Genomic DNA, 17,812 nt, shown 5'->3' with positions numbered 1-17,812 from the left:
TAAATACTGAGAAAGACTCTACTAATGTTTCTGGACTGATATCTAAATTGACATCTATATAGAGGGTTACAAAAGAAAATAAGGCTCTGAGGTCTAATAAAACATACATATGAAGATGATAGACCTATAATGTACCTGTAACAACATCAGGAGAGCTTTCCTGATCATGATGGGACTGAAGTGCATACAACTTATTCTAGCGCTGTCCACTGGTGGCACTGGATGTAATTCCCTACTGAGTCATGCGACCTGTTGGCGCTGCTAAAGAGTTAGACTGACCTTGCAGGCGATCATTCCTACTCTTCCACATACTTATAGGACACTCTCTTATCTTGTGGCTTGGCTTGCGACATCCAAAACACATATCACTACCAACTCTAGACACACCCTAATAATTCTATACAGACTTCCCGTAGAGCGGATTAGTACGACCACTATTTATGCTACCTTGAATTTAGAGTATGGTGCTCTATACCGACTGTCATTCCTAAAATTTGGCACTAACACACTAGCTGAAGATGGAGATGGGGCAAAAAACTTCTAATGGAATTGATAATGGTTACTACCCCCTAACTCCAGTTGAGAAAAGTTAAGCTACCTATTTTGTCTCTCTTATTGTCCCTCTCTATCTCCTAAAGTTTCTATTCCTCAATCTATTGAGCATGGACCATATGCCTAGATATGTCAATCTCTTTAATCAACATGGTAGTTATACACTCCTTGACCACACTATCAGATATACCAGACACGAACGTACTCATTCTAGACTTATTGTCTGCAACCATATAAGGAGAATACCTCTCCAACTCAGTAAACTTAAGTAAGTATTTCTTCACACTCATATTACCTTTCGTCAAATTAATAAACTCTAGAAACTTAGCTTCCCTTAACTCTAAAATAAAGAACCTGTCTAAGAAGGTTCTGGAAAATTTCTCCCACTCATAGCCCCTGCCTCAGCACCCCTATCCTCCTTTCACTGCTTATACCATGTATGAGCTACATTCTACAACTGGTAAGAACCCAACTCTACACTTCCACTTAAAGTGAACCCCATGATATTAGTCACCTTTTGAACCATATTAAGAAACTCTTATGGATCCTCCTCAGACTTGGATCCCAAAAACAAAGGGGGATTTATGCGGGTAAAATCCTAAATCCTAGCTGCAATTATATTTTCCACTGGATTATTTGGGGCAACAACCTACTGATTATTCAGAGGTGCTACTGAATGAGTTAAGGTAGTTAATGTAGCTTTATAATTGACATGAGAGATATACTCATTTTAAGGATCTTACTAAACAGGAGGAGGTGCGAGCTTATTTCTATTTTTTATTTTGTTGTTTCTTTTGGGAGGCATTATCTGTAAATAAAAGGAAGAATGAGTCAAAAAGAGAGTTTTAAATAAAGCTTATGCTCATTCGCATGACATGAATACTGAAAGAAGGGAAAATTTTCCTAAAACATCTTGTACCCTCTTGTCTATAAGTGTGGTGCACTTCACACCCATGTACAATACTCTACTCAATGCGTCTTTTTAGACTTCTTAGGACACTATAAAATCTTAGGCTCTGATATAAGGTTTTGTCATGACCCAAGGCTACCCCCTAGTTGAGACAATGGTGCTTACGATTACAAGTGACCAGAAGCTAACCCATGCGCTGGTACATGCTGTGGGCACAGAGTAAACTGATAATAACAGAATATGTGGAAAAACAACTAACAATTCCATAAGGTTTTAAGTACTAAAATATAATTAAATCATAGATCTAAAATGTATGAGGACATACCAAAAATTCTGATAAAATAATTGAGAAACTAACTAACTATCTAAATGTCTGAAAAACCTCTAACTGACTGACTTTGGAGTTGATGGGAAAACCCTTAACTAATTCCAACTAAATGAAAATACTTAACTATTGAGATAAATTAAAATGAAACAATAATGTCTTGAAAGATGAGGACTCACCACGACTGCTGCTGCTAATAAAATGAAATGTCTAAGCACGGTTAGGAAACTAAATGTCTGAACCTATGATATAAGACATCATAGAGCAAAGAAAAGTATGCGGTCAGTACTTTAAATATACTGGTATACGATATAAGGATAGGCTATAATGCAAGGGTTAATTGTGCATGAAATAATGACTGGCTGAATAGCATGAGATAACTAAGTATGCATGCATGAAAACTAAAATACGAAGAATTCAAGACCAAGAATATAATATTTCTAAAATAATTTGTAAACTGAATTACTAAAATTTGATAACTGAATAACTAAATGTCTATGTGCTATGGTTAAGAAAACCTGAACTGAATTTTGTACTGAATACTTTAGTAAGACTGTGGGAGGTATCATCTAACCAATATGCCCAAATCTAAGCTAATCGGGGTCCAACCTATAACCCTAGTTGGAAGGGTGTCAGTACCGTGCCACAGGTACTAATACATGGCTATGTAGATCCACTCAATTAGTATCCCAAAAGACAAGGTAGTTAGTCCTAAAATGGCGGGTGACCCTTAAGAGAATGTCAATCCTAAATTGGTAGGTGACATATCAGAGAAAGTCAGTGCTAAACTGGCGGGTGACATCTCATAATCCTATACTGGCTAAGTAGTTATGGAACATAGGGACTACTACTAAGGACCTAGTCCTACCTGGCGGGTGATCCCCCATCCCTATGTTCGATCAGTGCTAAATCCTACTCCCAACTGAACTGACATTGATTACTCAACTGAACTAAGCTTAACTGAGCAAACAACTGATCATGAATAACTTGACTGAATGGCAATGCTCATATTTAATCTAAAGTTATTCTGAAGATACTGAATTTATATAAACAACTAGGTATCGGGTGTTCATAACCCACCAACACTGAATGGAAATTAGAATAAGGACATATAAAATCTTTAAAACCATAGTAGAGAATCATTATTCAAAATCCAACACTTAGGCATTTTATCTAACACATGAAAGTCATGAACTTAAACATGGAAATGGGTAAATCATATGATAATAACATAATTACAATACTAAAACCCTGAGATAGGGATTTAACATGAAAATTTCATCATTTAAATGTGTAAAGGCTCATTACATCAAAACACTTGTAAACACAATACATAAATCAAAATTCATAAGAGCTTCATAGAGATAATTCATCATAAACATGTAAAATTCATCATTTAAAATATACAAATGGATTCTTGGACTCCAAGGGTGAAAAGGGCCTATGGATGAATATCACACATACCTTAAACCCTTAAGATTGAAAGAGAAATGCAATCTTGATGCTTTTCTTTAAGGTTCTTGGATTGGAAAACTTAAATTCTTAGTTTTCTTGAAGAGGAGATAAGTGAGTGTAATGTTCTTGGAAGATGATTAGGGTTTGTTTTTGAGAGGAAATTTGAGAATTTGGGCAAATAATGCCCTAGCTGAAGCTTTAATTCATGTTTTTACGAATTGGGTCGATAGGAAAAGACATAACTGCCCCTCAAGAGATTAAATTTGTATTTGGAATTCAGATTAAAAGGGCATCGGAATATAGTGAGTGTCTCATCGCTATAAATAGTACAACGTGATGCTATTGCGGTCAACTGTTAGAATTGAAATCAAAATACAACCCATTCCTCGTTCGAAAAATCAAAAACTTACCCGAGACATAACTCTTACACCACTGAACATGAATTAACTCAAAAACCTACGTCTTGGGGTTGATAAGACCAAATTAAAAATCCTCAAAGTTAAGAGGCAAAAAATAAGACTAAGTCCCTTGCACTTTGTGAAATTTTCAAGCTTTAAGCCTCTTATACATGCAACTAGGAGATGAACAAAGCTAAGTATAATATGGGGTATTAAAAAGAGCGACCCTGAGGATTATATAGCATGTGCATATGCTTGTGATAGGATATTCTATGTCAATGATCTTATCAATGTCAAGAAGAGTTTCTATGCATAGCTTAATTCAAAGGATTTTCCATCACATGGTGGTACTATGTCAATAGGCTTAGAAATATATTATATTAGAGGAAACAACCACCATAGAATGCCTTGAAGGGTCTCATAAGATATAAGTATGCTTTAGAAAGGTATAGGCATGAGTTACTAGCCAAATTGTATACTCTAAGGCAAGGAAACTGGGATTTAACAAGCTGCCATGATTAGTTCCAACAATTAATCTTGAAGGTTGAGTATCATGAAAACATGGAGCATGACTTCATCCAATTCAAGGTTAGATTAAACAAGGAGATTTCCTCATACATGACTTGACGTAGGTTTCCCACACTTGATTCAATTATCCATAAAGAATTAGAGGATGAGAGGGATATCAAGGAGAGGGTGTATTACATATTCAAGGAGTACTAATCCCCTAATCCATGGAGTAAGAATAAGAAGGTAGCTCAACCATCAAATAGGTGGAACTAAAGCAAGGACATTAACAAATCCTAAAACAAGAAACCCATGTAAATACTTCTCCAAAGTATCTACAAAAAGTTAAAGGTAATAAAATATCCAACTCTCAATCCTAAAGCTATGTTTTAAATGTCAAGGTTGGGGACATAAAGAAAGTGAGTGTCCAATGTGATCCTTTGAAAAGAAAGATTGTATTACCTTAGAGAAGAGATAGGGCTTAAAAGTGAAAATAATTAAAAAACTCCTAAGATGGAGAGGATCCTAGATAGCATGAGCAACAAGAGAAAGATAATGAGGATGCTTGGCCTCAAAATGGAGAGTTTGAAGTCCTAAACCTTATTGTGAAAAGAGAATGATTTTTAAGGCCTTATATGATCCTAATTTAAGAGAGAATATATTCCATACATAGTGTCTTATAAAGGAGAAAGTACACTTATTGATCATTGATAGTAGAAGTTATGCTAATAGGGGCAGTGCTATTATGGTTGAATTCTTGAAGCTACCCACAACCAATCATGCCACACCATTCAAGCTCCAATGGTTAAATAAATGCAAAGAATTAAAGGTGACTAAACAAGTGGTGATTCGATTCAAGGTTGAAAGTTACCATAATTAGGTGCTTTATGATATATCCCATGAAAGCTTGTCATGTCTTTCTTGGGTGGCCATGGTAATATGATTATTCAACCAAGAATAATTAGAGGACTAATCGATATTCTTTTGAGATGAATGGTTGGAAGTTTATTCTCCATACACTCTCACTATCCCAAGTTAATAAGGTTTACTAAAGAATGAGAGAGTTGATAGAAAAAGATAATAAATAATAGGGAGTAAGAGGACCAAACAAAGTAGAAGGATGAAGAAGAGAAGAAAGGTGGTTGAAGGTAAAGAGTCTCATGGTGATGTTTTCTAGGAACAAAGATCTCTTAAAGGAACATAATGATAAAGCACCCGTAGTCCTCTTCTCCCTTGATTTTCATACTAACCACTATACTTCTCCTATTACTCATTTTATTTTTCTAGTTTTGTAGGAACTTGAGTATGTATTCTCAAAAAAGCTACCTTAAGGGTTACCCCCACTTTAAGGAATTATGCATCAAATAGACTTCATGTCAGGTTCACAATTGACCAACAAGTTATCTTATCGAAGTAATCTAATAGATACCTAGTAGTTCCAAAGGCAAGTTAAGGAAAACCTCAACAAAGGATACATTAAGGAAAGCATGAGTTTGTGTGCGGTCTCGATATTATGAGTTCCAATGAAAGATGGTACATGGCATATGTGTGTTAATTGTTAGACTTTAAGAAAATAATAATAAAGTATCACCATCCTATACCTAGATTAGATGCTTTATTAGATGAATTTAATGGTTCTTGCGTGTTTTAAAAAGTTAATCTTATGAGTGGATATAGTAAAATTCTAATGAATCTCAGCGATGAATGGAAAACTGCCTTCAAGACCAAATTTGGTCTCTATGAATGGCTGGTTGTGGCATTTGGTCTCTCCAATTATGTGGTTAATGAATTATGTGATGAAACCATTCATAGGGAAATTTGTGGTGATGTACTTTGATGATATGTTAGTTTATAGTAAGTCCATAATTGATCATGCTAAACATTTGTGGTGTTTTTTTATGTTCTTAGAAAGGAGAAATTATTTGGTAATATTTAAAAATGCTCCTTTTTTGTGAAGTTGTTTTCATTGGTTTTGTTTTAAACTCCCGAGGTGTTGAATTGGTTTAATCCAAGATAGACTCTATACGAAATTGTCCAACTCCATGACCTATTGGTAATGTGAAAATTTTTTATGGATTGGCTAATTTCAATAGAAGGTTTGTCAAAAGGTTTAGTAGCATAGAAACCCTCTTGATTGAGGTAATCCAAAACGGTGAGCCTTTTAAGTGGGGTAAAGAGCAATCAAAGAGGTTTAAAACTTTGAAAACAATGCTTATCTCTACTTTTTTGTTGCAATTGCCTGACTTTGGAAAAATGTTTAAAGTTTAATTTGATGCTTGCAAAGTAGGCATTGGGTCTATCTTAATGCAAGACCAATAACCCATTGCATACATTAGCGAAAAGTTCAATGGGGAAACCTTGAACTACTTCACATATGATCTTGGGTTATATGCCTGCGTTAGAACTTTAGAAAATTGGCAAAACTACTTATGGCCTAAGGAATTCATGATTTGAACCAAGTATGAATCTTAGACACTCCATAGGGATCAATACAATTTGAACAAGTGGCATGCCAAGTGGATGGAATTCTTAAGTACTTTCCCTTGTCTAATGTAATAGGAAAAGTGAAAGGAGAATGTGGTAGCTGATGCCTTGTCTTGGAAGCATATTTTTATTTTGACTTTGTCTTTTAAACAATGTTTTTGAATGTTTGAAGACCTTGTACCCCAATGACCTTAAATTTGCTCCAATTGTCAATATTTGTTGGGAATGAGATAGGAAAAGATGGATTACTGATAGAACTTCTATACCTTATTCCAAGTTTGTTGATTTATTGTTTAAATAAAAGAGGTTATGTGTGCCCTCTAGCACATATAGAGAGTTGTTCTTAAGAGAGGCACGTGATAGTGGTATGATAGGTCACTTTGGAATTTACAAGACCCTTAGAATCCTCGATGAACAATTCTATTATCCCAAGATTCATCAAGATGTTGCTAGATTTTTTAGTCAATGTATGGATTATACAACTAATAAATCCCACCTTCTCCTTTAAGGATTATACACCCCACTACCCACTTTCCTACTCTTAAGGCTTCTTATTATCGAGCATGTTATCAAAATATACAGAATCTCTCAAACTGTTATGAGTAATAGAGACTCTGAGTTCTTTAGTCACTTTGGGAGGTTATTATGGCGTAAGCTTCAGACGAACCTACTTTTCTCAGTGTCTTTCTACCCATAAAATGATGGGAAAATAAAGGTGGTAAATAGAAGCTTTGGTTCTATGTTATGTACCTTAGTTAAAGGAAATATGACCTCTTAGGAGGAACACTTAATTTTAGTTGAATTTTGTTATAATCGTGTTATAAACTTGACTATTGGTATGAATCTTTTTGAATGTGTGTATAATTTTAACCCCCTTACCTATTTGGATCTCACTCATTTGTCTAGTTATATGTTATTAGCTTAGATGGTAACAAGAGGGAGGAAGCAGTGAAGAAGTTGCATGAGAAAGTGAGACTTTTCCATTAGAAGAAAAATCAAGAGGTGGCCAAAAGAGTGAACAATGGATGGAAATGACTTGTACTTAAACTGGGTAATTGGGTATGGGTATACCTCTATAAAGATAGGTTTCCAACCCAAATAAAAGAAAACTGATGCATCAACGTGACGGTTTATTTCAAGTAAATGAGAGGATAAACGATAATGCCTACAAGATAACCTTTCTTCGAAATGTCAAATTCACAACACCTTCAATGTGTGAGATTTTTCACTCTTTGAAATGGTAGAAGATAACAATCACGTGAATTTAAGGTAAAATTCTTCTCAAGATAGAGAAGATGACACAATTTGGGTGATCTTAAGAACCTTCCCAAGAAGTAAAGTTTGCAAACTTCAAATACTCAAAAGGGTTTTCATAAAGTGAGAGGTAATTAAAGACATACTTTTATATTCAAAAGGGTGTTATATGTTGGTAATTGTATCTATTATGGATCATGGGGATTTGGAGAGGTAAAAAAGGTGTGAGATGGGGCTAAAAATCCCATTGGTAGTAATTGCAATCAAACCTACACTGGAATGTAAGCTATCTATATAAGTAGGTAAAAACAATGGAACTGTGGCCCGCACCAGCATGAGCAGGTGGCCTAAAGTTATTGAGTAGTTCTTTTAGGGGTAAACGAGTCATTTTTGGGCCCTAGTTTGTAATTATCAGACCAAGGGTATAAATACCTAAACCTTACTTTTTGTTTCTTTGTTTTTTTTTTAATATTAATGAACTATTCTGCTTCGAGAGAGTGGTTGGAAGCATGTGTTGAATTTTGTCTTAGAAACACATGATTTTGAGTGTGATCAATTCCCTCTTCGTCATGGATGAGTTAGGTGTGATTTGAAGATTATTATTAGGGGTTTTAGGGTTTGCATATCCTATAGCTCTTAATTTTTTGTTCTTATTAGTGTCTAACTATCTTCTATCTTGAATATCTTTTTACTTTTCGTATGTAAATTCTAGTTTCCATAGTTTATCACATATCATCCAGGCATGTCACTATGATATTACCTTCTAAATATGAGCAGTTTTATTGTTTCATCAAGTAATTGAGAATTTACCTCCATGTAGACAGTGAGGGCATGGTATCTTTTGATTAGTAATTTAATAATGTTTTGATCATGCCCTTACTATTAGATATTTGCATCACAAGGTCTGTGGTAGAAGTGACAAGAGATCACGTCATCAAGGTAGTTATAATGTAGTCATTGTAATACCCCATATTTATCTAGCGTAAATAAACTCTCAGTCCATGAGTTATCTAATATAAAATTTTTGAAATACTCAGTATTTTTAGTTTAGAGCCTGCCATTGCATAGGAAATTCAATTACCTTTCCAACGATATAAAATTTGCCTAAATACAATAACTAGGTAAAAAGTTATGGCTATTTTATGTTTCAGTAGTTAAACACCGTCATTTAGGCCAATAGCACATCACGGAGTATGCCAAAATGGCAATTGTCAGATTCCAGTGAGGTACTGCGATACCGGCGTGTCGTGCCAAAGCTTATTTTCATAATTGTCAATTTCTAGTGTACCAACGCGATCCCATTGTGTCGCGGTAAACTTCTAGGAAGCATCCAAAGTGACAACGCGATATCACCATGTTGCGCCACCGTGCATTTTCCGAGTTGTAAATTTCCAAAGACACGGAGTGATAGCGCCACGTCACGCTAGGGGAAAAAAATTGAGATTGTTAAATAATTTTGAGATTTAATTTCGAAGGGGTTTCAGGTCTTTTTCCCTCATTCTAGTCAGTCTAAACACGTGATTAAAGCCCTAAGTAGCCTATTATCTTATTATTTGCTCACTTATCTCAAGAAAGAAGGCATTCTCTCTTAATAAAACAAACCCTAGCTCAAAGAAATCAAGGTCAATCTCAAGAATTTCTTCTAGAGCCTTCAAGAACAAATATTCCAATATATGTTAGGTGTTTATCTATGGGTTCCTTTCACCCATAGAGTCCACAAATCCATTTTCAAACTATAATATTATTGAATTATGAACTTTTATGTTTGAATTGAATTGAATTCATGTTCAATTTATCGTTGGGTCTTAGTCCATGATTAAATTACAAGCTTTCATGCAATTAGTCATTATATGTGTTGAATTATGTGATTTTCATGATAAACCCTTCAATTTGCAAGTTGATTGATATAGCCATGATAACTAAATGTGTTGATTATTGTATAACTCAATCATGCTCCCCATGTGTTTGATAAAATGCCTAGGTGAATGAAATAGTGCCATTATAATATGATAGCATGTATTCTCCATTCATTTATAAGTCGATGCCTTATAAGTGTTTGATAAAATGTCTCTATGGCTGAATTATGAACAAGTGAGCAATGTTATGTTGTTCAAGATTATTCTATGCTTTACTTTTCATGTTATCGAGTCCTGGGGGTATTTAATACCCAACAATTTAGCTATTTACCAAGAGCCAGTGTTAGTTACAGAATAGTCTAAGTGATGTCATGATCAGTACTACTCTCAGTTAGTTATAGAACTCAAGAAAACTTAGTAATTTCAGTATTAGTCCAGTTCAGTTTAGTATAATCAGTCCAGTGTCTTTCAGTTGGGAGTAGGATTCAGTATCGAGTAAACCCAAGGATGGGGCTAACCTTTTAGTAGAGGGTGTGATCCTTAGAAGCAATCCTTGCATTCCAAAACTATGTACCTCCATAGGTTGAGACATCAAACCTGCCAGTTGAGGGTTGTTGAGTTGTTTTAACCTGTTAGTTGAGGGTTCCACCATTCTCATTAGAGTCATTATTAGATAAGGGTATCTCTTTAGTTATCTTTACCCGTGGCACGATATTGACACCCTTCCAATTGGTGTTAAAAATTGGACCCTAACTTAGTTATCTTATCTTATTTGGGGCATGTTGGTTAGATGATTACCTCCCACATTTTCAGTACCAGTTTTCAGAATAGAACTCAGTTCAATTCTGCAAAATCAGGACTGTCAGATACTGCCAATCAGTATCAGTAACTCCTTTATTAGTAACTTCAGATTATAAGTTACTCAATATTAGGACTCAGTATTTAGCTTTAGAAAAGCTCAGTTATAGTATATATGTATGCATAGTAATACGTACTCAGTATTTACAGTAGTTTCAGAATATCCATGTACTCTCATGTTCAATTACTCAATATCATTTAGTTAGTTGTTGTTCATGCATATGAATCCTTATATTCAACCTTATCTCATCTAGCATATCAGTACATTCCATGTACTGACGCATACTCTTTCTTTTTGCTATGATGTCTTATATCATAGGTTCGGATGCTCAGGTTCCTGACTGTGCATAGACAGATTCAGATTCAGCCAGCATATCAGATTTAGTAGTGAGTTCTCATCTATTGAGGATATTCTTTATTTCATTATTTCAGTAGATTCAATATTTTAGTAGATGGAATTAGTTGTGGGATTGTCCCATCAACTCCACTTCCAGACAGTTCAATAGAGGCTTTTCAGACTAGTTTTCAGATAGTGTTTAGGTTTACAAATTGTTATTTCAATTGATACACTTATTTAGTATTTACAGATTTTGAACCTTATGGAATTTCAGCCTATTTTCCAAATTTATTGCAGCATATTATTCAGTACTCAAAATAGATATCAGTCATAGTTAGCTTGTGGTCCTTCGAGGTCATAATCACCGTGTAGTATCTGGGGTACAGACTCGGGGTGGTACAAACTTGGTATCAGAGACTAAGGTTCAATAGAGTCCTAAGAAGTCTGAAACCCGTATCACATAGAGTCTTATGCATGAATGTGTCGCATGCCACACTTATGGACAAGAGGCTATGAGAAGTTTTAGGAACATTTTTCCTTCTTTCATTATTCATATCGTGTGGGTGAACATAACTCAATTTAAACTCTTAGTCTAATCTGCTTCTTCCTTTTATTATAGAACATGCCTCCCAATAATTCTAATAAAAGAAGAATCGAAAATCAGTCGGCACCTCAGCCTATTTAGGAAGATCCCCTGGATAAATATTTTTCCTATGCCAAATCCAGAGCTATATTCACTACTATAGCCAATTTTATAGCAGAATGAATGGCCAGGTGATGTTTCGGCCAACCAAGTGGTCAATACTGCTATATCCAGGATTCGGGGCGTCACCCGAATAAATCCTCCCCTATTCTCAGGATCTAAGTCAGAGGAGGATCCACTGGAGTTCCTCGATCAGGTTTAAAAAGTCATAGACATCATAGGAGTGACTTCCAATGAGAGTGTTAATTAGCCACTTATTAGCTACAGGTTGTGGCTCATACGTGGTTTAAGCAGTGGAAGGTATTCAGGGGCACAGATGCAGAACCCATAGAGTAGGAAGATTTTGCTACTGCCTTCCTAGATACATTCTTTTCCTTAGATCAGAGAGAGGCCAAATTATTTGAGTTCATCAACCTCAGGCAAGGCGGTATGAGCGTAAGGGAGTATTCCCTCAAGTTTACTCAGTTAGCCAGGTATGCTCCACATATAGTGGCAGATAGTAGGTCCAGAATAAGAAAGTTTATGTTAGGAGTGTCAGATAGTATGGTGAAGAAGTTCAAAATAGTGATGTTGATTAAGGGGATGGACATATCCAGGATGGAGCGACGGAATAAGAGAGATAGAATAGGTAGCTTCAATTTTAATCAACCTAAGTCAGAGGGCAGTAACTATTACCAGTTTCACCAAAAGTTTTCAGTTCCAGCTCCATCTTCAGCCAGTGCTCCAGTCCCTAAGTTCAAAAATAGTAACAAATATAGGGCACCATGCACTAAGTCTTAGGGTAGTATCAATAGTGCTTGAACAAATCCTCTTTTTCAGATTGTGGCAATAACCATCAAGGTGTTTACACAGATGGCAGTGATATTTGTTTCGAATATGGCAAGCCAGGCCACAGAGTCAGAGATTGTCCTTAGTCAGGTTCCTAGGGTTAGTATAATCGTCCCCCAGCTAAGTCTAATTTCCTAAATTAGTAGGGTACTGTTTCCAGTGCCACCAGTGGGCAATGCCCAAACAGGCTCTATGCACTTCAGTCCATACAAGATCAGGAAAATTCTCCTGATGTGGTCACTGGTACATTACAGATCTTTTATTTACATATTTATGCCTTATTAGATCTAGGAGCTTCCCTGTCTTTCGTAACTCTTTACATAGCAGTCGACTTCAAGGTCAAACTAGAAGTCTTAACAAAACTATTCTTAGTCTCTACCCTAGTGGGTCAGTCTATCATAGCCCAACAGGTATACAGAAATTGTCCAATTATGATATCTCAGAAAGTCACTTCAGCAGACTTAGTAGATCTAGAGATGATAGATTTTGATGTCATTCTCAGTGTGGGTTGGATCCATTCATGCTATGCCTCATTTAACTGTAGAAATAGAATTGTTCATTTTCAGTTTCCAAATAAACCTGTCCTTGAATAGAGGGGTAGTACTACAACGCTTAAGGGTTAGTTCATTTCATACCTTAGAGTAAGAAAAATGATATCCAAGGGGTTTGTCCATCATCTTGTGCGAGCCAAGGACTCTAGTTCAGAAACTCCTAGTCTTGAGTTAGTTCTAGTAGTAAATGAATTCTCAGATGTATTTCCTGAAGATCTTTCTGAAGTTCCTTCCATTAGGGAAATAGACTTCAGAATAGACCTTCTTCCAGATACTCAGCCTATATCTATTCCACTATATAGAATGGCACCAGTAAAACTCAAAGAGTTAAAATAACAGTTAAAGGATTTCCTAGATAAGGGATTCATCAAACCCAATATTTCTCTGTGAGGTGCATAGGTTTTATTGGTGCGTAAAAAAGATGGTTCTCTCAGAATGTGTATAGACTACCGTCAGTTAAACAAAGTTACAGTCAAGAATAAGTACCCACTTCCCCAAATCGATGACTTATTTGACCAATTTCAGGGTTTTAGTTACTTTTCTAAGATAGACCTCAAATCAGGCTATCATCAGCTCAGAGTTAGAGAATGTGACATTCCGAAAACAACTTTTCAAAATCGATATGCTCACTTCAAGTTTCTAGTCATGTCATTTGGTCTTACAAATACCCCAGCAGCCTTCATGGACTTAATGAATTGCATGTTTAAGAAGTACCTGGACATGTTCGTTATAGTCTTCATCGATGACATTCTTGTCTATTTCTCTAGTGAGAATGATCATGCAGATAACCTCAAAATCATACTTTAAACTCTCAGGACTCACCAGTTGTTCTCTAAATTTAGTAAGTGTGAATTTTGGCTAAGGTCAGTAGCATTCCTTGGTCATATTAATTTTTGTGATGGAATTAGAGTTGATCCTTAAAAGACCGAAGTAGTGAAAAACTGGCCTAGACCCATCTCTCCATCAAATATCAGGAGTTTCTTAGGCTTAGCTGGATATTACCATTGGTTTGTTGAAGAGTTTTCTTTTATTGCATCCCCTATGTCCAGATTGACTCAGAAAAAAGTCAAGTTTTAGTGGTCAGATTCCTGCGAGAAGAGTTTTCATAAGTTGAAGACTCGACTTACCTCAGCCCTAGTATTGACTCTAAGAGATGGTTCAAATAGGTTTGTTGTGTACCGTGATGCATCCAGAGTAGGTTTGGGTTGTTTCCTCATACAGAGAGGTAAGGTCATAACCTACCTCTAGAAAGCTTAAGCCCCATGAGAAGAATTATCGACCCATGATCTAGAGTTATCAGCTGTAGTGTTTGCCTTAAAGATTTAGAGGCATTACTTGTATAGGGTGCACATTGATATGTTTCATAAAATCCTTCAGTATTTCTTTTCTCAGAAAGATTTGAATTTGCATTAGAGAAGGTGGTTAGAGTTATTAAAAGATTATAACATGAGTGTTCTGTATCATCCGAACAAGGCCAATGTAGTGCCTGATGCTCTCAGTAGACTATCTATGGGTAGTATTGCTCATGTTGAGGGTAGTAAGAGAAAGTTAGCTCAAGAAGTTTCTCAGCTTGCCCGACTAGGTGTCCGCTTAGTCGATTCAGCAGAAGGTAGTGTGTGGCTTCAAAATAGTTCAAAATCATCTCTAGTTTCTGAGGTGAAGGAAAAATAGGATAGAGATCCTAGTATGGTGAATTTGAAAGAGTTAGTTAGAGATCAGAATGTATAGGTTTTCTCCTAAGGGGGAGATAGTGTGTTGCATTTCCAGGGTCGGCTATGTGTGCTAGGTGTAGACGACTCGAGGCAATGAATTCTTGTAGAAGCGCACAGTGTGCATTACTCAATTTATCCAGGGTCCACTAAGATATACCGCTATTTGTGGGAGATCTATTGGTTGAGTGGGATAAAGAGAGATATTGCAAAATCTATAGCTAAGTTCTTTACATGTCAGCAAGTTAAGATTGAGCACCAGAAGCCTAGTGGGTCCACGCAGGAGTTTAGTAATCCCACATGGAAATGGGAAGAAGTGAACATAGACTTTGTGATGGGTTTTCCTCATACTTGCATCAGCATGATTCTATATGGGTTATCATAGATAAGATGGCCAAATCAGCTCATATTTTCTAGTTTATACCTCCTATCAGCCGAGGACTATGCCAAACTCTATATCAGAGAGTTGGTCAAGTTACACGGAGTCCCAACATCTATCATCTCAGATAGAGGTACCTAATTTACCTCTCATTTCTAGAAAGCATTCCAAAAGGGTCTTGGTACCCAAGTTTATCACAGTACAACCTTATACCCTCAGACTAATGGTCAAGCAAAAAGGACCATTCAAACTCTAGAAGATATGCTAAGAGCATGCATTGTTGATTTTAAGGGTAGTTAGGATGACCACTTTTCTTTGATCAAGTTCACATATAATAACAACTATCGTTCCCGTATTCTGATGGCTTCGTTTGAAGCTCTCTACGATAGGAGATAGTAGATCACCAATCGATTGGTTTGAGGTAGGTGAGGCTGCAGTAGTAGGGCCTGACCTAGTATTTGATGCCTTGGAGAAGTTTCAGTTGATCAGATAAAGGCTTAGGGCATCCTAAAGCCGACAAAAATCTTATGCAGATATGAGAAGAAAAGATCTCAAGCTTAAGATCGGTGAGTTTGTGTTCTTAAAAATATCTCCCATGAAGGGGGTGAAGAGGTTTGACAAGAAGGGAAAGCTCAGTCCCCGATATGTCGGTCCTTACAAAATTCTCAGTCATTTTGGAAAGGTAGCTTATAAGCTCGATTTGCCTTCAGATATGCTTTAGTATATCCAATATTCCATGTCTCCTTGCTAAAGAAATGCATTGGTGATCCAGCAGTTATAATTCCTTTAGAGGACGTAAGTATTCAGAATGATCTTTCTTTCAAAGAGGTTCTAGTCTAGATCCTCGATCATCAGATTCATAGACTGAGGAAAAAAGAAGTTCCCTTGGTCAAAGTTTTTTGGCAAAATCAGTCCGTTAAGGGAGCTACTTAGGAAGCAGAAGTAGATATGCGGACCAAGTATCCTCACCTTTTCTCCACAAACCCAGATCCAACTTAAGGTAACAATCTTCCTTAGCTTTACTTAGTTCTATTTTCAGTTGCAATTATAAACTTGGTATCCCTTACCGTTGCATATTCAGTCATGCATTCATGAAACAATTCTGATATGTACCCATGCATCAGATATGCATGTTCAGTGCAAAAATTCAGCTTATCAGTAACTTCAGTCATGTATTCCATGCATTATGTATGCATGTAAAGTATAAGAACTCACTTTGACAGTAGGTCAGTCATGTAGTCATGCATCAAATATGCGTGTTCAGTGTGTCAGCTAAGTCTATAAGTGTTTCTCATCTTAATTAGTCTCATTCGAGGACGAATGTTCCCAAGGGGGAGATATTGTAATACCCCCTATTTCCCTAGACTAAATTAACTCTCAGTCCATGAGTTATCTAATATAAAAAATTTTACATACTCAGTATTTTTTAGTTTAGAGTTTGCCATTGCGTAGGAAATTCAATTAGCTTTCCAACAATATTAAATTTACCTAAACCCAATAACCGGGTAAAAAATTATGGCTATTTTAAGTTTCAGTCATTAAACACCATCATTTAGGACAGTAGCGCATCGTGTAGTATGCCAAAATGACAATTGTCAGTTTCCAGTGAGGTACCACAACACCAACGTGTCGCGTCAAAGTTTATTTTCATATTTTTCAATTTCTTGTGTACCAACGCGATTCCACCACATCGTCGTAAACTCCCAAGTCGCATCCAAAGTGGCAACATGATACGACCGCATTGTGTCACCATGCATTTTACCAGTTGTCAATTTCTAGAGATATGGCAGGATAGTGCCGCATTAGGCCAGTGGTGAAAATTGAGATTTTCAGTTAATTCTGACATTTAATTTCTGAGGGATTTCAGGTTTTTTCCCTCATTCCAATTAGCCTAAACATGGGATTAAATCCATAAGTAGCCTAATATCTTATTATTTGCTTACTTATCTCAAGAAAGAAAGCATTCTTTCCCAAGAAAACAAACCCTAGCTCAAAGAAATCAAGGTCAATCTCAAGAATTTCTCCAAGAGCCTTCAAGAACAAATATTCCTAGGTATGTTAGGTGTTCATCTATGGGTTCCTTTCACCCATAGAGTCCATGAATCTATTTTCAAACTACAAGATTGTTGAATTATGAACTTCCATGTTTGAATTGAATTGAATTCATGTTCATGTTATCGTTGGGTCTTTGTCCATGATTAAATTACAAGCTTTCTTGCAATTAATCATTATATGTGTTGAATTACATGATCTTCTTGATAAACCCTTCAATTTTCAAGTTGATTGATGTAGCCATGATAACTATATGTATTGATTATTGTATAACTCAAGCATGCTACCCATGTGTTTGATAAAATGCCTAGGTAAATGAAATAGTGCCATTATAATATGATAACATGTATTCTCCATTCATGTATTAGTAAATGACTTACAAGTGATTGATAAAATGTCTCTATGGCTGAATTATGAACAAGTGAGAAATGTTATGTTATTCAAGATTATGCTATGCTTTACTTTTAATGCTATTGAGTCCTGGGGATATTTAATATTCAACAATTTAGCTGTTTACCTAGAGCCAATGTCAGTTATAGAATAGTCTCAGTCATGTCACGATCAATACTACTCTTAGTTAGTTATAGAACTCAAGAAAACTCAGTAATCTCAGTATCAATCTAGTTCAGTTTAGTATAGTCAGTTCAGTGTCTT

This window comes from Capsicum annuum, chromosome 4 (assembly GCF_002878395.1).
Source record: "Capsicum annuum cultivar UCD-10X-F1 chromosome 4, UCD10Xv1.1, whole genome shotgun sequence".
NCBI lineage: Eukaryota > Viridiplantae > Streptophyta > Magnoliopsida > Solanales > Solanaceae > Capsicum > Capsicum annuum.
The sequence above is the reverse complement of the archived record's forward strand: the minus strand, read 5'-3'. Positions refer to the sequence as shown.